This window comes from Canis lupus, chromosome 30, assembly GCF_048164855.1.
Source record: "Canis lupus baileyi chromosome 30, mCanLup2.hap1, whole genome shotgun sequence".
Lineage (NCBI taxonomy): Eukaryota > Metazoa > Chordata > Mammalia > Carnivora > Canidae > Canis > Canis lupus.
The window spans coordinates 32148372-32176222 of NC_132867.1; the positions used below are offsets into that span (position 1 = coordinate 32148372).

The following is a 27851-nucleotide window of genomic DNA, read 5'->3' on the forward strand; positions in this document are numbered from 1 at the left end:
CGACTGACATGTACACAGGATTGTGTTGGGACACAAGGGGAAGTTTACTATTTACAAAATGAGCCTGATGGTTTTAAAACATGTCTGCCAATTCTCTGACACTTCTGCTTCACTGAGAAATCAATGTCCCTCTCCTGGAACTCAGGCTTGGCAATCAAAACTGGCTGACCAGTAGAGTAGAGGAAGTGATTCTATGTAATGTCTGCCATACAGCTTCTATGACTAGATAGTAAAAGGCAACACAGCTTATAGCTCGTTCTCTAGAACACTAGTACCAGACTTCTGAGTTGCCATGTAAAAAAATCTAAGGTCAGAATGCCGTGAGGAGACCATGTACAGGTGTTCTGGCCCACGGTTCCCAGCCAACAGGTAGCACCACCTGCTAGATGTGTGAGCAGCCACTTCTAGGTGACTGCTCTTCCAGCTATTGCACCAGTCCAGTACCCAGACTTCCAGCTTTACCCAATGAAGCCCCAGATATATGGAGCAGAGACACCATCCTGGCCATGCCCTTGGCCAATTACTGACCCACAGTAAACCATAAGCATAACAAAATCGTTGTTTTAAACGACTAAGTTTCAGAGTTATCAGGAACACAGCAATCAATAACTAGCAGGAGAAAAATCATGTGCATAAAGAACTATAAGGGTATAATATGCTGTCAGAATTTTTTTTAAGTACATTTTGAGGGGATCCCTGGGTGGCTCAGCAGTTTGGCACCTGCTTTTGGCCCAGGGCATGATCCTGAAGACCCGGGATCGAGTCCTGCATCGGGCTCCCAGCATGAAGCCTGCTTCTCCCTCTGCCTGTGTCTCTGCCTCTCTCTCTCTCCCTCTGTGTCTATCATGAATAAATAAAATCATAAATAAATAAATAAATAAATAAATAAATAAATAAATAAATAAATAAATAAATAAATAAATTCTTTAAAAAAATAATAAAACAAAGTACATTTTGATGAGGTGATCCAAGAACACCTTAAATTCCAAAAAGTAAGGGGGAAAAAACTATTTGAAAGCACTGAAGAGTGCTGAAAAGCAGGCAGACACTGGAGGGAATTTAACCCTTAAAAGAAAACACAATGAGTTAAGATCTAGTTGGAAAGGAATGAGTCACAGGAAAGAGCCCCAAACACTTTAATATAAACTCTCTTTAAATACCTGGCTAATCCCCCAGAGAGAACATAAATGGAGGAAATTTCAAGAAACTCAGCAGGAAAACAAACAAACAAACAAAAACAAGCTGGAAGGCTAAAAGAACTAAGCAGAGCTCTCCTACTGCCCAATGCAGGATATTTTAGAGTTTGTTCCACCAAGTCAGAAGAGATCAGTAAACATCTTGGCATAGTAAACATCTTGGCATTACTCTAATAAGGTATAAAACCAAGTGTCTACAATTTGAAGGTGCTCAGCCAGCATTTTTAACGGCCTGTTAGAACAAAAACTGACACTCTTCAGATGAAGATAACTGAACTGAGAGTATCTATAATTCATCATCCACAATGTCTAATATGTCTAATATGTAGCAAAAAATTACTAGACACTCACAGAAGCAGGAAGAATGCAATCTATTTTCAAGCCGGGGGGGGGGGGGGGGCGGGGAGAAGTCAACAGAAATAGGCCCCAAAATGACTCAGATATTGAAATTAGCAAAGACTTTAAAGCTACCATAAACACATTCAAAGACTTAAATGAACATGGTCCAAATGAAGTGATGAAGAATCTCAGTGGAGAGATTTTAGAACTGAAAATTATAATATTTGAAATTTTAAATGAACCAAATGGACTTAACAGGAGATTAGGGACAGGAGAAAAGAGTGGTAAACTTGAGGGAAGATCAAAAGAAATTATCCAATCTAAAGAACAGGGATTTTTTTTCCCCAACTGAGAAAAAAAAAAAATGAACAGAGCCTCAGTGTACAGAGGATCACTAGTAACTGATCCAATATATGTTGAACTAGGTCCCAGAAAAAGACAGAATGAGGAAAAAAATATTTGAGAAAATAATGGCTGATAATTTCCCACGTTTAGTGATAATTAGTAATTTATAAATCCAGGAAGCTCAGCAAACTCCAAGAAGGTTAAACAGAGAAAACTTCAAAATCAAATGCTGAAAATTAGAAAAAAAAATACTTGAAGTAGTTTTAGGGGGAAAAAAATCAACATATTACTATCATTTTTTCAACATATTACATATAGCATAGAATAATACAATGACCCATCTATCACCAGAAACAGAAGTGGCCAGGATAGTGAAAATAATTTAAGTGCTTTTTTTTTTTAAGTAATCAATTTCAATATCTAGTGAAAATATTCTTCAGAAAAGAACATGAGGGGGCACCTGGGTGGCTCAATCAGTTAGGCATCAAACTCTTGATTTCGGCTCATGTCATGATCTCAGGGTGGTGAGATTAGGCCCCAAGTCGAGCTCCAAGCGGAACTTGGAGCCTGCTTCAGATTCTCTGTCTCTCTCTCCCTCTGCCCCCCACCCTGACCTTGTGCATTTCTCTCTCAAAATAAATATTTTTTTGAAAAGGGAGCATGACAGCCATTCTACTATCTACCCAAGAGAAATAAAAAGATATATCTACATAAAAACATGAACACAAATTTCATAACAGTATTAGTCATAATAGCCAAGAAGCATAGCAATCCAACATATATCAAATGAATAGATACATGAAATGTGGCATACCTACAATGGAATACAAATTCAGTAATGAAAGGGAATGAAGTACTGATACATGCAAGAACACAGAGGAACCTCAGAAACATTATGCTAAGTGAAAGACATAAGACCACATCTTGTATGATTCCATTTATATGAAATGTCCAGATGAGGGAAATCTACAGACAGAAAGTAAATTTGTGGTTGCCTAGTGACAGTAGGGGGACTGGAATAGAGAGTCACTGCTAATGGGTACAAGGTGCTAAAATTAGACTGTGGTCAGACCATCATAGGGGAAGGGAAGAGAGAGGTAGACCATGAAACAGACTCTTAACTACAGAGAATATACTGATGGTCACCAGAGTGTAGGTGGGTGGGGGATGGGGGAAACAGGTAATGGGAACTAAGGAGGGCATTTGTGATGAACACTGGGTGTTGTACGGAAGTGCTGAATCACAGCTGTATACGTTAAACTCATATTACACTCTATGTTAACTAACTATAATATAAATAAAAACTTTAAAAAAATAATACTGTGGTGGACAGCCCGGGTGGCTCAGCGGTTTAGCGCCGCCTTCAGCCCAGGGTGTGATCTAGGAGACCTGGGATGGAGTCCCACATCAGGCTGCCTGCATGGAGCCTGCTTCTCCCTCTGTCTGTGTCTCTGTCTCTGTCTCTCTGTCTCTCGTGAATAAATAAATAAAATCTTAAAAAAATAATACTGTGGTGATGACTGCACAACTTTGTAAGTATACTAGACATCATTGACTTGTACACTTGAAATAGGTGAATGTTAACATATGTATAGCTCAATAAAGCTTTTTTATAAAAATGAAGATAAAAATATTTTCAGGTAAACAAAAACTGAGGTAAATCATCACAAGATCTGCACTAAAAATAATGCTACAGGAAATTCTTCAGGCTGAAGGGAAACGACACCAGATGAATCTCTGATCTGCACGGAGAAATAAGGAAAACCAGAAATGATCAATATGTAGATAAATATAAAAGACTATCTTTTCTTCTTATACTTAAAAGAGAACTATGTAAAGCAAAAATTTAACACTGCATAGCATGTCCACAAAGATGGACTTCTTTATAAACAGTATGTTAGTTATATTTTCAAATAATATGCTTAAATATGGATTCAGGTGAAATACCTCTAAATTTAAAGTAATGGATCCAACTATGCTGAAAAATAAGTACAATTAATATATGATAGGAGGTCCAAATACTGGAGACATAGCCTGGGAGACAATATTTGCAAAACAACTATCTGACAAAGGACTTCGATCTATAATATAGAAAGAACCGGACATGAGTAATAAAAAGATAAAATATAGGCAGTAAAAAGTATGCAAAAGACTTGAGCCAATTTCAAATGGGCAAAAGACTTAAAAAGACAACTAATGACCAAGAAGCACATAAAGAGGTATTCAACAGCATCAAGTCATTAAGGAAGTGCAAATTGATGAAATAACACCTCACATTCACTAGAACAGTTAAAATTTAAAAGACTGGCACCTCTCAGCATGGGTGAGGTTGTAGAACAAGTGGAAATCTCATATATTTCTGGTGGCAGTTTCTTATAAAGTTAAAAATAAACCTCCAATTCCATTCCTAGGTATTTGCCAAAAGAAGTAAAAACACATATCGACACATAAATAAAGACTTAGAGAAGAATGTTTTTAGCAGTCTTATTCGTGATAGCCCTCAAATGAAGCAACCTAAATGTTCATCAACAGAAGGATGGAGGGTGCCTGGGTGGCTCTGTGGTTGAGCGTCTGCCTTTGGCTCAGGGCCTGATCCCAGGGTCCTGGAATTGAGTCCCACATCAGGCTCCCCACAGAGCCTCTGCCTATGTCTCTGCCTCTCTCTCGTGTGTCTCTCACGAAAAAAAAAAAAAAAATCTTTAAATAAATAAAGAAATAAAACAGAAGGATGGATAAATAAGTTATGATTGAGGGGCGCCTGGGTGACTCAGTCGGTTAAGCATCTGCCTTTGGCTCAGGTCATGATCCCAGGGTCCTGGGATGGAGCCCCATGTCAGGCTCCCTGCTCAGCGGGGAGTCTGTTTCTCCCTCTCCCTCTGCCCCTCCCCAACCCTGGGCTGTGCTCTCTCGATCTCTTGCTCTCTCTCTAATAAATAAACTTTTTTTGAAAGTTATGATTGATTCACACAATGGAACACTGTTCTGCAACAAAAAAGGATGAGTAGATACATACAACTGCACACACACACACAAAGAGTAAACCCTCAAAGACATGACTTAAGTGAAAGGCAGACACAAAAGAGTATATACTGCATGATTCCATTTAAATGCAGCTTAAGGAGAGGCAAAATTAGTTAACAGTCCAGAAATCAGAACACTGCTTGCCTCTAGAGGCTAAGTCCTGACTACAAGGGACTTTTGGGGGAGGAGTGATGGAAACGTTCTGTACCTTAATTGGGATAATGGTTATACAGCTACACACATTTATCAAAAGTCATTGAAGTATACACGTAAAACCTGTGTATTTTACACTATGTAACTTTTACCCACAAAATGTTTTTAGAAGTTTATCATTCAGATATGCTTTAGCTACACTGACGGCTTGCATATTTTATCGCTCTTCTGTAGATATGGCAATGGATTATTTTCAAAGATTAAATATTAACTGTTTAATAGGGAAGGTTAAATTCACTATGAATTTAAGACAATTTCTGAAGTTAAAAGTCTTATTTTCTATTTTAAAATTCATTTCCCATACATTAACCCAATTAAAAGTAGTTCTAGAAGCAGAAAATATACAGCTATTTGCAAACAGTGATTTCTCAAAGGTCATGATTTCCTCCCTTCTGGGGCTTAAATTGGAGGGTCAGGGATGGAGTGCCGCAGAGACACATCAAACAGAGTAATACAAATAATGACTATGGAGGAAATGTGCAGGATCCTAACAGCGAATAAAGGGGAGACTTATTTTAGAAAGGGTGACGGGGCTTCTGCCCTCCTGGTGCTGCTTGTGTGCTTCTTCGGTGTGGACCTGGTACCTCTTTTGTGAAGAGGCAGCTGGGGAGACTCTGGCGCTTGTGAAGGCCGGTGAAAGGCCCAAGGAAGGAATGAAGACAGAACAACGATCATATTAATCTGAAGGTGGGGGGTAGGATGGTTCTATGGTGCAGCTTAAGATTAAGAGGCATACACCATTTAGTAAACTAATGAAAGCCTACTGTGAACGACAGGGTTTGTCAATGAGGCAGATCGGATTCTGGGGTGATGGGCAACCAATCAATGAAACAGACACACCTGCACAGCTGGAAATGGAAGAAGAAGAGACAACTGCTGTGTTCCAGCAGCAGACAGGTGTCTACTAAAAAGCGAACCTGCTACTTTACTCCAGAACTCTGTTCCTCCAGACCAAGAAGATATTCTCAAACAGAAAGCCACAATTTGGTTCCACCAGATCCTGACTACTAGAGTTTTCTCTATTCTTTCATTTGCCCAGCTTTTTTTCATTTCCCCATTCCTCTATTGTACATAAAGTAACTGTGTATGTGCACAGGCATATTGCATTTTTTATTTATTTATTTATTTTTTTTAATTTTTTTTAAAAATTTTTTTTTTAATTTTTTTTATTTATTTATGATAGTCACAGAGAGAGAGAGAGAGAGAGAGAGGCAGAGACACAGGCAGAGGGAGAAGCAGGCTCCATGCACCGGGAGCCCGACGTGGGATTCGATCCCGGGTCTCCAGGATCGTGCCCTGGGCCAAAGGCAGGCGCCAAACCGCTGCGCCACCCAGGGATCCCCATATTGCATTTTTTAAAACTAAATGGCCAATGTTGCTTCTCCCTCTGCCTGTGTCTCTGCCTCTCTCTCTGTCTCTCCCATGAATAAATAAAATCTTTAAAAAAATAAAATAAAATGGCCAATGGTATGTTTTGATCGACATCAAATGGGGATGGGATGGAGGAAAATAGTGCTTCTGTGAAAATACCTCCTCTTTTCATTAGTGGAATGATCAGTCAGCTCTCATCTTTATATTCCAGTAAGTTATTTTGTTCTCACTGTTTAACAAAAAAAGAACATAAAAATCCTTGCATACCTTGTTCAATTGGAGAATTTTATTTTATTTATTTTTTAAAGATTTTATTTACTTATTCATGAGAGAGAAAAAGAGAGGCAGAGACACAGGCAGAGGGAGGAGCAGGCTCCATGCAGGGAGCCTGATGTGGGACTCAATCCTGGGACTCCAGGATCATGCCCTGGTCCAAAGGCAGGTGCCAAACCGCTGAGCCACCCAGGGTTCTGGATTGGAAAATTTTAATGTTTTTCATTTATCATTGTAAAACCAACAACAATTTTATAACTTCTTTGTACATAGCTGTTACATGTAGGGCAATCTGTCTTTAAGTAGGGATAAAGAACTCTAAAAGAAATGAATCCTAGATAGTTTTCCCTTCAAGTCAAGTATCTTGTTTAAATAAATTTCATAAATAAATAAATAAATAAATAAATAAATAAATTTCTTGTTTAAAAAAAAGGGTGACACGGGAAAGCCTCTATGATGAGGTAATACTTGGTAAAATCTTAAAACATACTAAAGTTTAAAAGCTGAGCAAAGTGAATTAGATTAAGAAGAAACAAAAGGGGCATCTGGGTGGCTCAGTGGTTTGAGCATCTGCCTTTGGCTCAGGGCGTGATCCCGGGGGTCCTGGGACCGAATCCTGATCGGGCCCTCCACAGGGAGCCTGCTTCTCCCTCTGCCTGTGTCTCTGCCTCTCTGTGTCTCTTATGAATAAATAATAAAAATCTTAAAAAAAAATTTAGTGGCATGAATAAATGCTAATGGTTTTCAGTGAAAAAAAGCAGGTTATTAAAACTGTATGTGTAACATTATTTCCTTTTTATTTTTTTTTTAAGATTTAATTTACTTATTCATGAGAGACAGACAGAGAGAGAGAGAGGCAGAGACACAGGCAGAGGGAGAAGCAGGCTCCACACAGGGAGCCTGACGTGGGACTCGATCCCAGGTCTCCTGGATCACACTCTGGGCCGAAGGCAGCGCTAAACCGCTGAGCCACCCAGGCTGCCCCATTATTTCCTTTTTAGAAAAAAGAACTACCAACAGACATAAAAACACCTACACATATGTAGAAATACCAGAAGGACAAACACCAATACTTATATAATATTAATATATATATGTGAGTGATAGGATCATGTGTGTTTTGCTTTTTGTCTATTTTCAAAGTTTGCAGCCCTCCTGAGCATGAATTACTTTTTATTTATTTATTTTTAATAAGATTTTTATTTATTCATGAGACACACAGAGAGAGAGGCAGAGACACAGGCAGAGGGAAAAGCAGGATCCCTGCAGGGAGCCCATGTGGGAATCGATCCCAGGACCCCAGGATCACGACCTGAGCTGAAGGCAGATGGTCAACCACTGACCCAACCAGGTATCCCAAAATGCTTTTTAAATACAAAAATTTAAAACGTTATTATAATTAAACACAATGAGGTGCTGATTCTTCTTGCCTGTTGAGAAACCTCCTCTTTGTATAATGTACTATGTCTGTAACTGCTTTTAATAAACTTATGACTTTTTTGAGATCAAGGAAATTATTGGCATGTTCTCCCACAAAACTGACCCTGGTACCAATTAAAAAAAAAAAAAAACAGCAAGATTAGAGAACTGAACTAATGGATTGCTGGTCTGACCCACCAGTCTTGAAACACATTAGATAGCAATTATTCCCATTACTAAGAGAGGCAACTCTTTATAAAAGGAAATATGAATCCTTTTCAGAGGGCATTTTAAGTGATTCAACTGTCAAAATTTCATTTCCAAAAACTCAGTTTAGGAAACCCAAGGACACTTGCAAAAGCAAGAGGAGAAAACAACTATAGCCTTCAACATACAAACACTGTCTGAGAAATTTCCGTATGCATCCCAAATAACATCTAATTCAGGAATGTTCCCATTAATCAAATTTCTATACTACCATCTGTTTGTCCTGCCATCTCTCCACTAGTTGTTAAATGCTACTACTGTTGGGCACTGAATATATAAAAACAACTAAGGCAATCAATGTAGAAAGCAGTCTAGTTAGGAACACTGTTAGGCGCATGGGTGGCTCAGGGATTGAGCGTCTGCCTTTGGCTCAGAGCATGATCCTGGGGTCCTGGGATTGAGTTCTACATTAGGCTCCCTGTGGGGGAGCTTCTCCCTCGGCCTGTCTCTGCCTCTTTGTGTCGCTCATGAATAAATAAAATCTTTAAAAAAAAAAAAAAAGCAGTAAAAAAAAGAACCTTCTTAGAACAAGTAATTGCATTACAATATGGGCTATAGGGGATCCCTCAGTGGCTCAGCGGTTTGGCGCCTGCCTTTGGCCCAGGGCGTGATCCTGGAGTCCCAGGATCCCGCATCGGGCTCCCGGCATGGAGCCTGCTTCTCCCTCTGCCTGTGTCTCTGTCTCTCTCTCTATGTCTGTCATGAATAAATAAATAAATAAATCTTAAAAATATATATATATGGGCTATAATACACAAACATTATGAGCTGTAGTGCAAAAGTGTTGCACTATATGAAATCAAGTGTTATAGGACAGTACTTGCCAGGAAGAACTGAGGAAGAGCAAACTTGGTGGGGTTTTGAAGCATGAATAAGAGTTTGGCAGATAAAAAAGAAGGAATAAAATTACAGGCTTGTAAGTAGGGAAGCGACAAGATCATCTCTCTGATTTAGAAAGACAATGCTGGCAGCGACAGTGTGGAGGAGGGACTGGAGAGAAATGTTAGACGCCTGCCCTCATTCTAGACAGGGAGAGAATTGGGAGGTACACTGAAGCCACACTGGTTACAAGCCAAAGAAAGGGTTTTTATTTGAGGACTACTTAAGTGGCATTATCAATAGGCAGGGAGAAGCCGAGAATGACGATGGCTGGGTGCCCAGTGGATGGTGACACACCATTAGCCCAAACAGGAAAAGGAGAATGGGAGAGGAGAGTCTGAGCATGATGCACTTGAAAAAACTAAAGGACATTCAGGTGGAAATTACATAAGACAGATGTACAGAAACCACTGAAAGAGCCATTTAAGACAGAAATACAGGTAAGAGGCTCACAGTAATTGTTAACTGAGGTCATAGGGCAGTTAAGGTATCTCGGGGAGAAGGTGTGGAAGAGCACTGAGGATTCAGTATTCGTCTCTGACTCATGTCCTTTGTTCGCCTGAATTACTGTGTGCAGGCACTATGGTCGACCTACGAATATAATGGCATTTAATCAGCACAAGACTCCTCTGAAGCATGTAGTGAATTATTTACAGAACACCTCCTACGAGCAAGGCATGGTGGGGAAAATAAAGATGAATAAAACAGCCCTCATCATCAGCTTTATAAACTAGCAGAGAAATCAATCAACATTTTCGTGACATTAAATTAGAATATGTACCATTAAAAAATCAGATTAACAAAATATGAAACAAAATATAAATATCATTCAAGATAGGAGGCCCACATAGTGAGAGCAAAACAACCTGACTCAAATGAAACAAAAATAAAATCTGCGTCTTCCTCACTCTTGCTAGTACTAGCTATAAACTACAGGAGGTGTATAGATGCTAGGGTCTTTACAGACCACCCCATTCCATCCACAGAAAACCCCTATTCATGGGACTATGCCCTTCAATCCTCACAAATGCTCTAAGGCAGTTACTATTACTATCTCATATTACTGAAAAAGTTTAGAGAATGGTTCACACAGCTAGCAAGGAGGAAAATCAGGGCTTCCATGGAAGTTCATTCACATCTATTCTAAAATCTGTGCTCATGACCATTACACTATATTGCTGCTCACCATCAGAGTTTCACAGTATGTCTCTCATTTCAGATTTCATAAAGACGTTATTGTTCCGCTGTCTGTGGTGAGGAGATCAAGAACAAGATGGAAGAGAAACTGAATTTAGAGGAACACTGTGATCATCTGGAAAGAGAAGCAGGCAATGAGATCTACAATGATTGTGGTGACTGCTGCTGATTCAAATCCTGCCAAGGGGGATCCCTGGGTGGCGCAGTGGTTTAGCGCCTGCCTTTGGCCCAGGGCGCGATCCTGGAGACCCGGGATCGAATCCCACGTCAGGCTCCCGGTGCATGGAGCCTGCTTCTCCCTCTGCCTGTGTCTCTGCCTTTCTCTCTCTCTCTCTGTGACTATCATAAATAAATAAAAATTAAAAAAAAAAAAATCCTGCCAAGGGAGTCTGAAGAATAGCTTTTCTTCTTGGTTTGCTATAAACCTGGTTTCTAGACACTCACAGTGTGAATATTTTATAGGCCTTAAAATCCAACAGCATGAATTATTCAGAGATCTAAGTACTTCTGGAAAAGACATTTTACATACTTTATCTCAGGGAAGGCTTATTTGCCTTCTGACCTGTAAATCACATATAACAAGAATAAAATGTAGTAAGTACCATCAATTTTGGTCAAAGATTTAAATCCAAAACCAAAGAAAAGGACAGGGAGCAAAGACTTTTAAAGAGACTTTAATTTTATAGCTATATAATCTCCCCTGGTAATATCCTTAACAACTTTTAGTTGTTCAAAATGTGGGTTATTTGGTGAATCCTCCCCTCTACTATTTCTCTATGCAGTTGATTCACAGACTGAAACAGCCAATCCCAGATCCATATACATCCAATCACCTGCCCGACATCCTCTGGCTGTTTCAAAGTCAACTCAAAATCAACATGTCGGGATCTGAGTTCATGTTCTCCTCCTCCAAACCCAATTCCCTTCTGGGATTCCCTACCAAGAATGAATCATCATTCACCCAGTTTTACAAGCCAGGAACCCAGGAGTCATCCCTACTATTTATTTTCCCTCCCACAACCGATCCATCACCTGATTATGCCTCCTAACTTTGGTCTGTCTACCTCCACCACAGTGTCACCCGAGTACTGTCCCGCTACCATGGCCTCTGGCCTGATCTAGCCACATCCACTCCTGCCCCCATCAATATGTCCTTCATACTGCAGCTGGGGTGACTTTTTAAAAAAAGGCACAAATCTAGTACTGCCCTCCTGCTTAAAACCTTTAATTTCCCTCCCATTTATTTTAAGATAAAGACAAAACTCTAAAGTATGGCCCCCCAAAAATAAAAAATAAATAAATAAAAAATAAAGTATGGCCCAGTCCTTACTGGCCCCAGGGTCCCCTTATAACACTGTGTCTCTTTCCTCCAGTCCTCCTGGTTTCTCTTGTAGTACCTCCTACTTGCTAAATCACTCCATCTAAGACCACACATACCCTCTGTCCAACACCTCTCCATTCCCAGCTCACCTAGTTAACACCTGCCCACACTGCAAATGTCAGCTTAGTTATCACTTTTTCACTCCAATATCAGCTTTCCCTTTCTCATTGTTTATTTACAATGTCTACTATGTGCTGGGTACTGGACACTTAATTAATATACATTAGTGAACGGACAGAAAGCCCTGGCTATGGGGAGCTGGGTGGGGGGAGGGAACCAGACACATAATTTTTAAATTTTAACCAGACACATAATTACCATGTTGCCTTGGGGGGAGGGGGAGAACGAGCAGAGTAAGGAGCAGTGGGAATACAGGCAAGAGTGAAAAAAAAAAAAAACAGGCAAGAGTGGGGCCAGCCGAAATGTCAAAATTGCCAGCCCGAAGAGTGGGCTCCATTGAGAAGGTACCAGCTGGGGGCACCTGGGTGGTTCAGTGGTTGAGTGTCTGCCTTTGGCTCAGGGTGTGATCCCGGGGTCCTGGGATTGAGTCCCACATCAGGCTCCCTGCACGGAGCCTGCTTTCCCTTTTTCCTGTGTCTCTGCCTCTCTCTGCATCTCTCATGAATAAATAGATAAAATCTTTAAAAAGAGAGAGAGAAAGAAAGAGAGAAGGTACCAGCTGAGCAAAGACTTGAAGGGAGGGAGAGAGTCAGCCTGCTGGATGTCCGTCAGAGAGGATGGCAACAGGACAAAGGCCTGAAGGCAGTGTCTGGGTATTGAGGCATCACTATGGGGGCCAGGGTAGCCAGGGCAGCGGGGTGAGAGGGGAAGACTAAATCAGAGAGGTAAGAGAGGCAAGGAAGGATCCTTACAGAGCCCTGTAGGCCATTGTAACGACTCTGGTTTTCACTGATTGAAATAGGGAGCCAGAAGAGAGTGCTGCGCAGAGGGACTTACTTTCCAAGGGATCCCTTAGGCTGCTGTGGCAGAACAGACTGGAAGGACTAAGAGGACAAAGAGAGAGATCAGCTCACAGGCTACTGAAATCTCTAAGTGAGAGGCGACAGGGACTTTCATGACTTCCTAATCCCCCAGTATTGCATTATTAATCTCATTACTGGGTTAATATTCACCTCCCCCCACACAGGGGAGCTCCGTGAAGGACAGTCTAAGTCCATTCTCACCGGCTGCGGCATTGCCAGAGCCTAGCACAGTGCCTGGTGCACATAGGCCAGGCATTCAGGCAGACCCCTAACTCTTCTAGCTTCCAAAGTGTGAAATGCATACATGTCTCCTTATCCTGTCATAAGAAAGGGTCAACTTTATGCCTAGGTTTACTGAAACTGATAATCTGTAAAAGCTGATAATAAAAAACATCATTTGGGGGCACCTGGGTGGCTCAGTGGTTGAGCATCTACCCTTTGGCTCAGGTCATGATCCCGGGGTCTTGGGATCGAGTCCCCCATCAGGCTCCCCATAGGGCGCCTGCTTCTCCCTCTGCCTGGGTCTCTGCCTGTCTCTCTCTCTGCATCTCTCGTGAATAAATAAATAAAATCTTTAAAAAAAAACAACCATCATTTGGGTGAGGGAAAGTAGTTCTGCTGCGACAATATATTCAAACATATGATTTCTTAAAATCATCCCCCTGCCTTCCCAAGTCCATTTTCTGCCAGAATTTTCTCTCTAAAACTCAGACTGGGTCATGCCATTCACTCACAAACTTCCAACAGCTAGTGAGATAAATTCCGAAATGTACAGGGTATTTGAAATCTTTCCCTAACACAACTTTCTTATCTCCTGCTATCCTGACACTATCTCTAGCCACAGAAAAACAGAAGGCAGAAGGTAGCCAATACTTGCTCAAACTGCTAAACTGTATATATCGTATATTTATATTTCATGTTTATATTTATATATCTTAGACATGAATATATTCAGATATTTCACATGTCTAATATAGATATGTATTACTAGGGATGCCTGGGTGGTCAGTGGGTTAAGCAACTGTCTTCAGTTCAGGTCATGATCCCAGGACACTGGGATCGAACCCCTCATCAGGCTCCTTGCTCAGCAGGATGCCTGCTTCTCCCTCTGCCTACCACTCCCCGTTTGTGTTCTCTCTCCGTCAAATAAAGATATAAAATATTTAAGAAAAAAAATATGTATTACTATATTAGATACATAATATATAATAGTCATGTATACTATATATCTAATACATACATATATTATTTTAATATATATCTATAATATTAAATGCACACACACACACCCTTGGAATGCACCTTTCATCTACTCTCTACAGGCAAACTTCCAATTCAACCTTTAGGACACACATTGAACATTTCCCTCTCTAGGCGGAATTAGCATAAATGCTTTCATGAATTTTTTTTTTTTAATTTTTTTTTCTTTTTTTTTTTTTGCTTTCATGAATTTTTGTTTTGCTCTAATAATAGCACATTATGTTGCGGAGCAACTACTTTGTGTGTATGCTTAAGAAAAAATATTCAAATAATGGCTAGAGAAAAAAAGAACATGAGGAGCCCTGCTTCTAGTACTGGCTCTGACATGCTTTAGCCTGTGACATTGAGCCATGAGACAAGTGGACTAAATCAGTGGTTTCCAAACACAGGTCCATGGAGCAGGGCCAAGCTAGCTTCATAGTAACTTGGGAAATTAAAAGAAAAATAAAAAGTAATTGGGACCCCTCCCCAAAGATCATAAAGTCAAGAGTAAGGCCAAGTTATCTATTTTTTAAAACTTCCCAGGTTAGGGAGGCCTGGGTGGCTCAGCAGTTGAGCATCTGCCTTTGGCTAAGGTCGTGATCCCATGATCCTGGGATGGAGTCCCACATCAGGCTTCCTGCAGGGAGCCTGCTTCTCCTTCTGCTGTGTCTCTGCCCCTCTCTCTATGTGTCTCTCATGAATAAATAAATAAAGCCTTAAAAAAAAAAAAACCCAAAACTTCCCAGGTTAAAACAAAACAAAACACCAAACTTGCCACATAAACCATAGGAATCACCATCCCAAATTCACTCAAGAGTTCCTTCCATTGCTAAGTATCTAAGCATCACCATCTCTACTGCAGTGAAGCAGTCTCCAAGAGCAATATGAGCTGGAAACTTCGAGAGATTTCGTCATTAACTTCAGCTATGTCAAAACATACAATTTACAAACCAAGTGAAATGTGCAAAGCTTTACTGATTCTAGTTTGAAAAAATTTAAAGCAGTCTGGGCCACATGGGGAAATGTGAATACAGGTCAGACATCAAAAGATATTATAGCTTTATTTTCTCAGGTGTGATAATGGTAGAATTGTGGTTATGTAAAGAGAATGACCTTATTTTTGGGAGACATGTGCTTACATATTTAGGGGTTAAGTGTCAATGTCAGCAACATTCTCTCACGTGGTTAAGAAAGAAAAAAAAGAAAGTAAATATGGCAAAATGTTAAAATGTTGAATCTACTGTTGAACTGTTTCTATATGTTTACAATTTCCTGTAATATAAAAGTTGAAAAAAATAGGAAGGCTTAAATCATGAACTGCCACCTAAACTTAGATGACAGTTACATAATCCACGAGCTGCTCCAGTCGTGGCAAAACTGCACTCTGAGGCCATCTTTAGTTAGGCTCTCTTGTCAAAATCCCTACTAAGGCATCTTTGCATCCTCTAGGATTGCTCAGTAAATGCCCTCCTCCCCAGTTCAGAGAAACTGGCTCCAGGGTCACAGGTTCCAACCCACACAGATGAAAGGGAACCCTCTTCACAAGCATTACTGGGCAAGCAAAGGTATTAAAATGAGCTCAGAAAAGGTCTATAGTAAGAGTACTCCTAAAACCCTCGAAGGAAGTGGACCAATCACCATCTTCCAGCATTAACCACACAGAGGGCACTGGAAAGTACAGGCTTTGAGGGTACTTGGCAGACTCAGTTGGTAGAGCATTCAACTCTTGATCTCAGGGTTGTGAGTTCAAGCCCCACATTGGGCACAGAGCTTACTTTAAATATGTCTATATATAGAAAAGTCCAGGCTTTGGAAGTAAGTACTGGCTCGGGCCCATTCCCACATCCAGCCTCCTCCCAGCTCTGCCTACTTGGCCAGCTCCATGTATCCTTCTACTCTTCAGGGAACAATTGCTATGTACCAGCACTATCTGAGTTTTAAATCTCCCTAGGCTATAGTTTTCTGGTATGTAAACCAGGGTGATGACAGCAACCCCCCCCCCCAAAATGAGATTTTTTTTAAAGATTCTATTTACTTATTTGACAGAGAGAGAGAGTCCACAAGCAGAGGGAGGAGCAGAGGGAGAGGCAGAAACAGATTCCTCACTGAGCAGGGAGCCGATGCCAGGCTCGATCCCAGGAGTCTGGGATCATGACCTGAACCAAAGGAAGACGCTTAACTGACTGAGCCACCCAGGTGCCCCAGAAAGTGAGAATAATAATAGCTGTGTCCAGCATGTGTGAGCACTCAATACCATCAACTACTCCCTATCAAAAAGGTTCACATACATATGATTGCTTTGTAGCGACTACTCTGTTCTTGACAACAGTGCTATGACCCTTCAGTCTAAAAAAACTATTACTGCTTTAGGTAGAGACAGCAGATTGCACATAAGCTGCTCATTTTGCTCCCTCCTGAAGCTTCACTAAAACTACAATAAAGGGAGTTTTTAAAAAGTCGTAAACTGGAACACCTGGGTGGTTCAGTGGGTGAGCATCTGTCTTTGGCTCAGGTCCTGATCCCAGGGTCCTGGGATCGAGTCCTGTATCAGGCTCCCCTGCAGGGAGCCTGCTTCTCCCTCTGCCTGTATCTCTACCTCTCTGTGTTCCTCATGAATAAATAAATAAAATTAAATTAAAAAGTCATAAACTCCTAATGATACAGAGAACAGAAGAGGAGACAACAGCAATGCAATTCTGAACGCTGGAAAGCAGATGGGCAGTGGTGACTGAGTTAGTACACCCAAGCAAGCTGAAGTCCCAAGTCAGCAGTGGGGAGAGCTGAGAACCAACCCAGGAAAGACCAGGGGGAAACAGCAAATTAGAGGCAGGGGCAGGGGGGCGCTTGGTGGTTCAGGTCTCTGACTTGATTTCTGCTCAGGTCTCGATCTCAGGGTCAACAGGTGGAACCTGGAGTTGGGCTCCATGCTGGGCATGAAGCCTGCTTAGGATTCTCTTTCTGCCCCTCCCTGCTCCCTCTCTAAAAAAAAAAAATATTGGATGCAGATAGCAATGGAGCAATACCTTCAAAATTCCGAAGGCAAATTATTTTCAACTGAAATTCTATTACCAGAGAAAGTATCAATCAAGTGTGAGTATAGAATCAAAACATATTCAGACAGGCAAGGTCTCTGAAACATGTTACTCTTCTTGTCAAGAAGTTACTAGCGTCTAAGTACCAATAGGGAGTATAAATCAAAAAAAAAAAAAAAAAGAGAGAGAGAGAGAGAGAGAATACAGGATACAAATTTCCAGTTATAAGTAAGTCTGGAGATGAAAAGTACAGCACAGGGAATAGAATCGATAATATAACTCTGTATGGTGACAGATGGTAGCTACATTTATTGTGGTAAGCCCTGAGTAATGTACAGAATTGTCAGACCACTATGTTGTGCCCCTGAACTAATCTAACATCGTATGTCATACTTCAATAATAAAAATTTTTTTTAGGAGAGAGAGAATCTAGGGGCCCCTGGGTGGCCCAGTGGTTGAGTGTCAGTGTCTGCCTTTGGCTCAAGGTGTGATCCTGGGGTCCTGGGATCAAGTCCCTACATTGGACTCTTTGCAAGGAGCCTGCTTCTCCCTCTGCCTAGGTCTCTGCCTCTCTCTGTGTCTCTCATGAGTAAAAGCAAAAGTAAAAATAAAAATAAAAATAAAAATAAAAATAAAATAGAGAATCCAGGGTATAGGAAAGATCCAACACAGGAGAGCTAAAGAGAATCCAGCTGTGCCCCAGACAAGGAGGCTAACCAGGCCAGATTGAAGTAGTGGTAACTCGAGACAGACATGCCCCAGCTGCTCTACCAGCCTTTTAACCTGAGGACTGAATGCCCCGAAACCTGGCCCAGATTCCTATCTGTACACAGCTGGGCTTGGCTTGATCTTGATCATATGGTGATAAAGCTCCTGCTCGCCTTCCAAGCCCTGCAGCTGCACCAGCAGAGGACATTCACTTCCTTCACAGAAGGGTTCTGCTTTGACTGACCCTGCTAGCTGCAGGCTGGTCACGTGAGCTAAAAAGCAGAAAATACAAAATGCGAAGCAGCCTACCCTCTCGTTTCTGCTGTCCGTCCAGTACCGGCACACCTCAGAGATAGTATAGATTTGGTCACAGACCGCAGCAATAAAGTGCATATCCTAGTAAAGTGAGTCAGAGGAATTTTTTTGTTTCCCAAGAGCTTATGAAAGTTATGTTTACACTATATTGTAGTCTACTGAGCGTTAACAGCACTGTGTCAAAAAAAAAACAAAAAAAAACAAAAAACGATGTACATACTTTAATTTAAAAATACTGCATTGCTAAAAATGATCATCTGAGCTTTCGGCAAGTCATACGGATCACCCTAACAAATATAATAATAAACAAGTTTGAAATATTGCAAAAATTACCAAAATGTGACACAGAGACAGGAAGCGAGCAAATGTTGTTGGAAAAATGGTGCTGATAGGCTTGCTCCCCACAGGGCTGCCACAAGCCTTCAATTTATTAAAAAACAGATAAATAAATAAGGCAGTATCAGCAAAGCACAGAAAGACAGTGTGCCTGTACGTGATCCACTCTAGAGCCTTCCAGAAGCCCTTACTGTGATGAACCCCATTTCCTAGGACTCACTCATAACACTACCCACTAACTTCCTCAGAAAGGCCTCCTGTAAACAGGCAAGCTGAAGCCATTCTGTTCTGCTCATCTCTTCCTGGAAACCTCCATCCAATAGTGACAAAAACGTCCTTTCCTTACACCATCAGGTCTGTGCTTACAATTATGAAACAAAATTTTAATCTCAAATTTAGAAAGTTCTAGTATTTTCTAAGAAGCCTGTTTGGAGTTCAGCTGCACTCTGGGGGGAAAAATTAATAATTAATTAATTATAATGAACTATAATTAATAATAACTAATTATTAATTTAATGGAAAAGACGCAGTTTATAGTAAGATTTAACTGGAGAAATTAATAAGGTGTTATGATTTTTCTAGCCTGGAAGAAAAGAGTAATTCCAAAGGCATGATTTTTTTGCTGTCTGGAACATTAACTGATTATATCTTACTCGGCAATTTTGTTCAGACATTCTTTTCCCTGTGGACTACATATGTTCCTTAAATTATCTTAAAAAACCAGTTTTAACTGTAACAGTTAAAACTTTGCAACATGCTCATTATCTATTTGCATGAGAATTTTGTTTTAAAACTGTTCATTCAGGGGATCCCAGGGTGGCTTAGCGGTTTAGCACCGCCTTCAGCCTAGGGCCTGATCCTGGAGTCACTGGATCGAGTCCCACATCTGGCTCCCTGCATGGAACCTGCTTCTCCCTCTGCCTGTGTCTCTGCATCTCTCTCTCTCTCTCTGTGTCTCTCATGAATAAATAAATTAAAAAAATATTAAAAAAAACTGTTCATTCAAAACCAAATACATTGGTAGGATGGGTATGTGTGTATGTGTCTGCTGTGTGTGTGCATTTATGTATATGTGTAAATATATATGTATATGTGTATTTGTGTATACATGTGTAAAGCTTATTTTATAAAGCTTATTTTAAAAAGCAAGAGAAAGATTAACAAATCAGAATACAGGCCATACCTCAGAAGTAGGATGGGAATGTTTTCTTTTCTTTTTTTTTTTTTAAGATTTTATTTATTTATTCATGAGAGACACAGAGAGAGAGGCAGAGACACAGGCAGAGGGAGAAGCAGGCTCCATGCAGGGAGCCCAACATGGGACTCGATCCGGGGTCATCAGGATCACGCCCTGGGCTGAATGTGGTGCTAAACCGCTGAGCCACCCGGGCTGCCCGAATGTTTTATTAATCTGGTGGGAGATACAAGGATCACAGGAATCATATTCTTTAAAAATATATACATATATCACATATGTATATATAAAAAATCATATATCATCACAAATATATATGTACACACATACCTATGCTCTACACACTTTTTTTGCACCTAGGATACATTTCACAATAAAAGAAACATTTAAAAAAGAGAACAAAAGGGCGGCCCAGGTGGCTCAGCGGTTTAGCGCCGCCTTCAGCCCAGGGCCTGATCCTGGAGACCCGGGATCGGGTCCCACGTTGGGCTCCCTGCATGGAGCCTGCTTCTCCCTCTTCCTGTGTCTCTGCCTCTCTCTCTCTCATTAATAAGTAAATTAAAAATCTTAAAAAAAAAAAAGAGAGAACAAGGATTTTTTTTTAAACATACATATTAGTTTTTTTTTTTGTTTTTTTTTAAATTTATGATAGAGAGAGAGAGGGGCAGAGACATAGGCAGAGGGAGAAGCAGGCTCCATGCACCGGGAGCCTGACATGGGATTGGATCCCGGGTCTCCAGGATCGTGCCCTGGGCCAAAGGCAGGCGCTAAACCGCTGCGCCACCCAGGGATCCCCAGAACAAGGATTTGTTATGATGGGATATTCAAGGTGCTTACCACAGGACAGAAAGTACACAAAGTTTGTCTGTTCACAGATCTCTTCCTGAAGGCCTTCTCTATTTATTTCTACCAAGCCAATCAAATGAATGAATATAACCTTAAAGTCAACACCAACTAAGTGGAAACAAAAATTTACCATTATTTAACCTGGTCTTCAAAATTTTCTTGATCCAGTAACCAGTCTCCAAACATAAAACATAAAACACAGATTCTAAGAAATGCATTTAGAACAAATTGAGCTACTGCCTTTAAATCATAAAATCTTTTAAGTTATAAAAACAATTCCTGGTGCAAAAGGCACTCAAATTATACCAAAGAACAACAATCTGTTTATGTTATCTACCTGAAACTTATCCTACCTACAATGGCAAAAGGATTTTCATGGCAACGAGACTTTTAACAGCTAAAATCCAGAAACAACCAAATGTCCATCAGTACAGGATCAACAAAATACATGAGAGCACATGTAAATAATGGTATAGGATGAAGCATTCTAAAAATGAGGTAGATCCACATACAGATACGGAACCATGTCCTGATATTATTATAAGTCAACTGCCCAACAGCTATGGGATGGTCCCCTCCTAGGCAATGGATCTGAAGATTTAAAGGATGGAAAGTGAACAAGGAATTCCCACTTTTTACCTGATACACTTTGTTGTGCCGTTTGAACTTTTCACTTGGATATTCTTCTGTTATGTCAAAAAAAATTAATAACCTAGATATATTACTGCTATCATTTAAAAGTAGCAAGTAAGGATAAACTTTTACCTTGGACTCCAGAAGTGAGTTCATTAAAGACAGAGGGGGAAGGTTCCGGTAATCCCAGTGGGCAGAGGATGGGGGCCGGGCAGGCGGGGCGGGGCAGGCGGGCGTGTCTCCGGAAGAGGAAACTCTCATTAAACCTGCTTTTCCTGCAGCATCAGTATTGGAGATAACTTTTGATTTTCGGTTTAAGAGCCGAGAGTCTTGCAACACTATTATTACCGTAAAAAAATGTTTAAAGTTTGTTCTACGTTTGACACCTAAGAGGATTTGAAACACGACAGAGGACAAATAAGAGACTTAAGAGGATGGACAAGAAGTGTGACCAGCCTGGGAGTAAGAGCCTTGGGAATTGTTAAGAAAAGGGAAAAATCACTGGGGGGCACCTGCGTGGCTCAGTGGTTGAGCGTCTGCCTTTGGCTCAGGTCGTGATCCCGGGGTCCTGGGATCAAGTCCTGCTTCGGGCTCCCCAAGGGGCGCCTGCTTCTCTGTGTCTCTCGTGAATAAATAAATAAAATCTTAAAAAAAAAAAGAGAGAGAGAGAGAGAGAGAAAGAAAAGGGAAATCACGGTACCGGTGGACGAAGAGTTTGAGAGAAGAGGTGGGATACTCCAAGAAATTAATGCCTTTGGGAGGCATGATGGTGGTCACACATTTACTCCAATCGGAGGTTTGACTCCCGTCCACAGACGGACAGACAGACACACGCTCACCCGGCACCAACAGCAGGAAGGGAGCGGGCACAGTCGACCCCGTCATCGCGGCTTTGGCTTTAAAAAGGTCACGCACTCGCATCGGAGATGAAGCACCTTTCCAGGGATTAACTCGGAAGCCAACGTATTGCTTAAAAACACCAAAAACGGTTTTCCCCGGCACAAGTACCACCGCTACGGGGCGGGGGGCAATTCTCTGCGGCTACACACCTAAAAGGACACTCGACGCTCTAGGATCAATTGTCCAAGGAATGCTGAGCCTCGGACATCGCCTCTTCCCACCGCTGTACCGGCCTCTCCCAAGGGCAGAGCCGGGAAAGTCCAGGGATCACCGACCCCCTTCCCACCCTCGCTGGGAGCAAACCCGAGGGGCGCCGAGGTGCTGGGGGCCCGGACCCCCGCCCCCCGCCGCCCCGGCAACGCGGCGGCTCCCCGCGCGGCGCGGCCTCGGTCGGCCCGGGGGCACGCGCGGGCGGCGGGGGGCGGGGGCCGCGGGGGCCGCGGGGGCCGCGGGGGGCGCGGGGGGCGCGGGGGGCGGCGGAGGTCCGCGGGCCCGATCCGCCGGGCGGCGCCGGGCGCGGCACAGGGAGGCCGGGCGGGCGCCGCCGCACCGCGCAGGCCCGGCCGGCCGGGGGCGCCTCTCCGCGCGCGGACGACGGGCGCGACCCCCCCCGCGCGCCGCGAGACCGGCCCACGCACTCACCTGGCCGCCGCGACGCCCACGCCGCCCCCGAGCGCGCGTCCGCCGCGCCCCACCTCGGTGCCCGGGAGCCGGGAGCGGACGGCGCGCGCGAGGCGAGGGGCGCCGGCGGGGCGCGGCGCCGTGCGCACCGCGGCGACCAATCGGCACGCAGCAAGTGGCCGAGGGGGCGGGGCGGGGCGCCAGGGGGCGGGGCGCGGCACCAGGGGGCGGGGCGAGGCTTCCGGGAGCTGCCCGCTGCCCGCTGCCCGCTGCCTGCTGCCCGCGCGCCGGGACTCGCGGCCGCGTAAACGTGAGCCGAGGTGCTGCCGTCTTGCGGACGGCGGCTGGGGCCCGGCTCCCGCCGCTGCGTTTCTGCTCGCGGAGCTCAAGTGCAGCACCCGTGAAATCACGCGCTCGGAGGGCACCCAAGACCCAGAGGGCAGGGACTCTGCCTCCAGGCCCCGCCGCGCTGGCCGCTGAGCTGCCCAGAGGAGGGCAAGTGCTGCAGAAAGGGGAATCTCAGGACCCGAAGGTCTGCAGGGACGCCCTTTGCTAACGCCACCGCTCAGAAGGGGAGGCCCAGAAAAGTGAAGTTTCTCGTCCGAGGCTATCGGCTAGCTCTGTTAGCCCGAGGTGACCAGCACAGGACAACTAGTCTTCTAATTCTTTTTCTTTTTTTTAAGATTTTATTCATTTATTCATGAGAGACACAGAGAGAGAGACAGAGAGAGAGAGGGAGAGGGAGAAGCAGGCTCCATGCAGGGAGCCCGATGTGGGACTCAATCCCGGGTCTCCAGGATCACACCCTGAGCCAAAGGCAGGCACTAAATCGCTGAGCCACCCCGGGATCCCTACTCTTCTAATTCTGTCCTGAGGCTTTTCCAGGGATCCACCCAGACTTTTGGCTTCCTCACAGTCAGGTCTCTTCCAACGCCCTCCTTTAAAGACCTCTTGGGGTGCGTGGCGGGCTCATTCGGTAGAGGATGCGACTCGGAGTCATGAGTTCAAATCCCCATCTGGCGTGTAGAGCGTACTTAATAAATAAGAAAATGTGGGCGTCTGGGTGGTTCAGTGGGTTAGGCGTCTGCCTTCTACCCATTTTCATGGTACTATTTTTCTTTTATATTTGTCACTTGGCAAGTAATACATTTAGAGTTACATTATCCATCATTCTGATACATGCGTTAGGATCTAGTGCTGAATAAATATTTGTTGAATTATTTACTTTTGAAATATGTGCAACCTTAAAACTAATCAAATCATATAATTTATAAAACTTATTAGCTTATGAAAATTGACTTTTTAAAAATAAGGTTTTATTTTTTTAAGATTTTATTTATTTATTCATGAGAGACACACACAGAGAGAGAGGCAGAGACACAGGCAGAGGGAGAAGCAGGCTTCATGAGGGAGCCTGATGTGGGACTCGATCCAGGGACTCCAGGATCATGTCCTGGGCTGAAGGCAGACACCAAACTGCTGAGCCACTGAGGCTCAAGAACAAGGTCCCAATAACAAGGTTTTAGATCTTGCTTCTCTTTTTCTTTATTCTATTAGGATTAAGTTTGCCTGCACATAACATGGGAGAGCAACCACAAAATAACAGTGGTATAAACAAAAATAGTATTTCCCTCTTATGTTTAAAAAGTCTAAAGTTAGTCTAGAGCCCATCTGATACTTAATGGAGACAAACCCAGCCTCATTGTTCCACCAAGAGAGTCACACATGTATTTATGCTTTCAAAGATAACAGGCATTTGGAAGATATCTGGTTCTACTCCCAGTATCACCTCATGATCTAAGAGAGCTGCTGTAGCTCCAGCCATTATGCTTGCATTCCAACTAGCATATACCACTTCTGCTTTCATCCTGCTGGCAAAAACATAGTCACTTTGCTACACTAAATGTCAAGAAAGGCTGGAAAACGAAAATAGGGCTTTAGTACTGAGAAAGAATGGATAGGTAGGAGTTCCTATCATAGTGTTAAATCTCATTACTTTTTAAGGTATTAAGTATTTTAAGATTTCCCCAAAATTGTTAAAGCTTCTTTTACAGAAGAATATCTTTTTTTTTTTAAAGATTGTATTTATTTATTCATGAGAGACACAGAGGCAGAGGCAGAGGAAGAAGCAGGCTCCATGCAGGGAGCCCAGTGGAAGACTCGATCCTGGCACTCCGGGATCATGCCCTGAGCCAAAGGCAGATGCTCAACCGTTGAGCCACCCAGATGTCCCTACAGGAGAGTATCTGTAAGAAAATGCTTAGCAGCATGTTCGAAGAAAGATGGTACTGTTGAGCTGCCCTTAGGATGTGCATGCTTTGAGTTACTCTTCCAGAAATGAGTGGGGACTCACACTAATGCAGCTAGCTTCTCTGTCATTCTGTAACCTCTATCTTACAAAGAGAATGTGTGTGACACACACACACTGAAAAAAGTATATATATATTTATATATATAAAGTATATATATACTTTATAGTATATATAAAAGTATATATATATACTCTGAAAAATATATATATATATACACTTTGAAAATATGGGCATTTGAAATGTATGGAGATTAAGTTACTGATGCCAAAATTTCAATGTCATCATTTCAAATGCACTGATTTGAGTCTTTAGTAAAATTGCAAATCAGTTTAAACAAATCTTCACATCTGCCCTGATTCAGTTGGTATTCCATCATGTAGCTACCTAAGCATGTTTTCTTAAATACTTATTCTGTAAGAACTTCAGTAAGGCCGTCCTAGAATCTGGAGTATCTATGACTTCAGGACCCTTTCAGGTTTGGGCCAGGACAGTTCTATAAGGCTGCTTCACCTAAAATTAGACAGGCAGATTCCAGTCTGGTGGGCTCAAACCTACTAAGAAAAAGGAACAATCCAAGCTGTCCTTCACACTAGGTCTTGCAGGTTCTGGTTTGTTCTTATTTTCTTAAGGCTGTTTCATGAACTTACTCTGATAAAGCGGCATTCAGTCCTCATCTTTTGAAAGTACACACTTAGGGCACCTGGGTGGCTCAGTGGTTGAGCATCTGCCTTTGGCTCAGGTCGTGATCCTGGGGTCCTAGGACTCCCCACAGGGAGCTTGCTTCTCCCTTTGCCTGTGTCTCTGCCTCTTTCTCTGTGTTTCTCACAAATAAATAAATAAAATCTTTAAAAAAAGTGCACACCCAATGTGTAATGCAGAAACTGAAAGACTAAAACTTAATGTGTAAACATGTACTTCTGAAAATATTGTCACTTCCTCCATAAAGTTAGGGGGTTGTGTAACAAAAAGATTTTGCATAAGTCAGTAGAACTGTTGTATTTGGATAAAGTTATCTTGAAATTAAGATCACATTCCTATGGATCCGAAATGACCCTCTCTCAGGAGTATGGATATTCAGTGCCAATCGTTTGGGAGAAAGATTGGTCTTTAGATGGGAAATGAAACCAAAGTTTGGAGGGTTATGTGAGACAGGCAGGAGATGAGACATTTCTTTCTACAGTCTAGACTGTTGATGGCAGTGGCTTCGTTTATCAATTGGCTCCTTCAGTTGCAAGGAACAAGAAAAATAATCTCAAACTGGCTTTATAGAATAGTAAAAAACAAAATGAAACCAAAAAACATAGTTTTTTTCTGTTAAAGATTATTTATTTATGTATTTATGAATTTATTTATTTATTTGAGAGAGGAAGAGAGAGAGAGAGCAAGTGAGCAGAAGGAGGGGCACAGGGAGAAAGAGACTCCCTGCTGCATATGGAGCACGAGGTAGTCTCCATCTTAGGACCCTGAGATGACATCAGGGACCTGAGTGAAAATCAAGAATCAAACACTTAACCAACTGAGCCACCCAGGTGCCCCATAAACCCCAGAGTTTGTTTTTATTTATTTATTTATTTATTTATTTATTTATTTATTTATTTATTTATGAGAGAGAACGCCTTGTGGGGAGGGGGAGAGGGTGGTGGAGAAAGGGAATCCAGCACACTCCCTGCTGAGGAGCCCCACACAGGGCTCGATCCCACAACCCTAATATGATCCAAGCTAAAATCAAGACACTTGGACACTTAACCAATTGAGTCACCCAGGTACTCCAAAATCCTAGTTTTATTTTATTTATTTATTTATTTATTTATTTATTTATTTATTTATGATTTAATTAATTTATTCATGAGAGAGGCAGAGAGAGAAGCAGGCTCCATGCAGGGAGCCCGATGTGGGACTCCATCCTGGGACTCCAGGATCACGCCCTGGGCAGGCACTCAACTGCTGAGCCACCCAGGTGTCCCAAAAATCCTAGTTTTAAAGCAAACAAAAAAAAAAAAATGGAGACATATCCTCAGTAGAAATAGAGACACACATGGAGAAAATAGGAAGTGTGATACTCTTAGAAATGAGTCAGGCTGCTTTATAAGTGTCATGTTAAAATAGTCTCCTATGGGCCACTTGGGTGATAGTTAAGTATCTGACTCTTGAGCTCAGCTCAGTTCAGTCTTGATCTCAGGGTTGTGAGTTCAAGCCCTGCACTGAGCTCCACACTAGCTGTGGAGCCTACTTTAAAAAAAAAAAAAAAAAAAAGTAAGGGATGTCTGGGTGGCTCAGTCAGTTAAATGCCTGCCTTTGGCTCAGGTCACGATCCTGAGGTCCTGAGATCTAGTTCCACATCAGGCTCCTTGCTCAGCAGGAATCCTGCTTCTCCCTCTGCCTTTCCCTCCCACTCCTGTGCTTGAGTGCTCTCTCTTTCAAATAAATAAATAAATAAAATTTTTAATAAAATAAAATAATTATCTATGTTATAATCTAGGAAAAGGTGGCAGTGAAATACTGCAAGTACTCTACATCAAGGATATATTCAGATACCAATGCTTAAAAGATTGATTCAAAAATTCTTCCTATCAGGGAAGAGAAAAATGAGTCAGTAAATGCAGTAGTACAGTTGTACTCAAAACCATACAGAAGTTAGGTAAAATGCCTCTAGGAACAGAATATGATAAAACAACAGGTGACCCCCAGATTAATAAGTCATTTCAACATGTAGCTTTTGCAATATAGATTTTCGTTGTACTAGAAGGGTAGCATATATGAAATATTTTAAAAACAATACTTATTAATGAAATTAATGAGAATAGTTTCATGTACATCTACTCTATTA

General features: G+C 42.1%; 1 protein-coding gene and 1 pseudogene across 4 annotated transcripts in view; one reads left to right on the top strand and one right to left on the bottom strand.

The window, feature by feature from the left end:
* Positions 1 to 27851, bottom strand: part of TMEM50B (transmembrane protein 50B) — a 55999-nt gene that overhangs the window by 14133 nt on the left and 14015 nt on the right. The window contains exon 1 of one of the 4 annotated variants that reach the window (XM_072806824.1): positions 22734 to 22874. The exons of 1 other annotated variant lie outside the window; for it this stretch is intronic. The gene's annotated coding sequence lies outside the window, so the exon portion shown is untranslated. Of the gene's footprint in view, positions 1 to 22030; positions 22167 to 22240; positions 22436 to 22733; positions 22875 to 27851 lie in introns of those variants that run through there. 2 more of the 4 variants (XM_072806825.1, XM_072806827.1) reach the window with 2 other exon arrangements.
* Positions 3985 to 6022, top strand: LOC140621419 (small ubiquitin-related modifier 2 pseudogene; annotated as a pseudogene).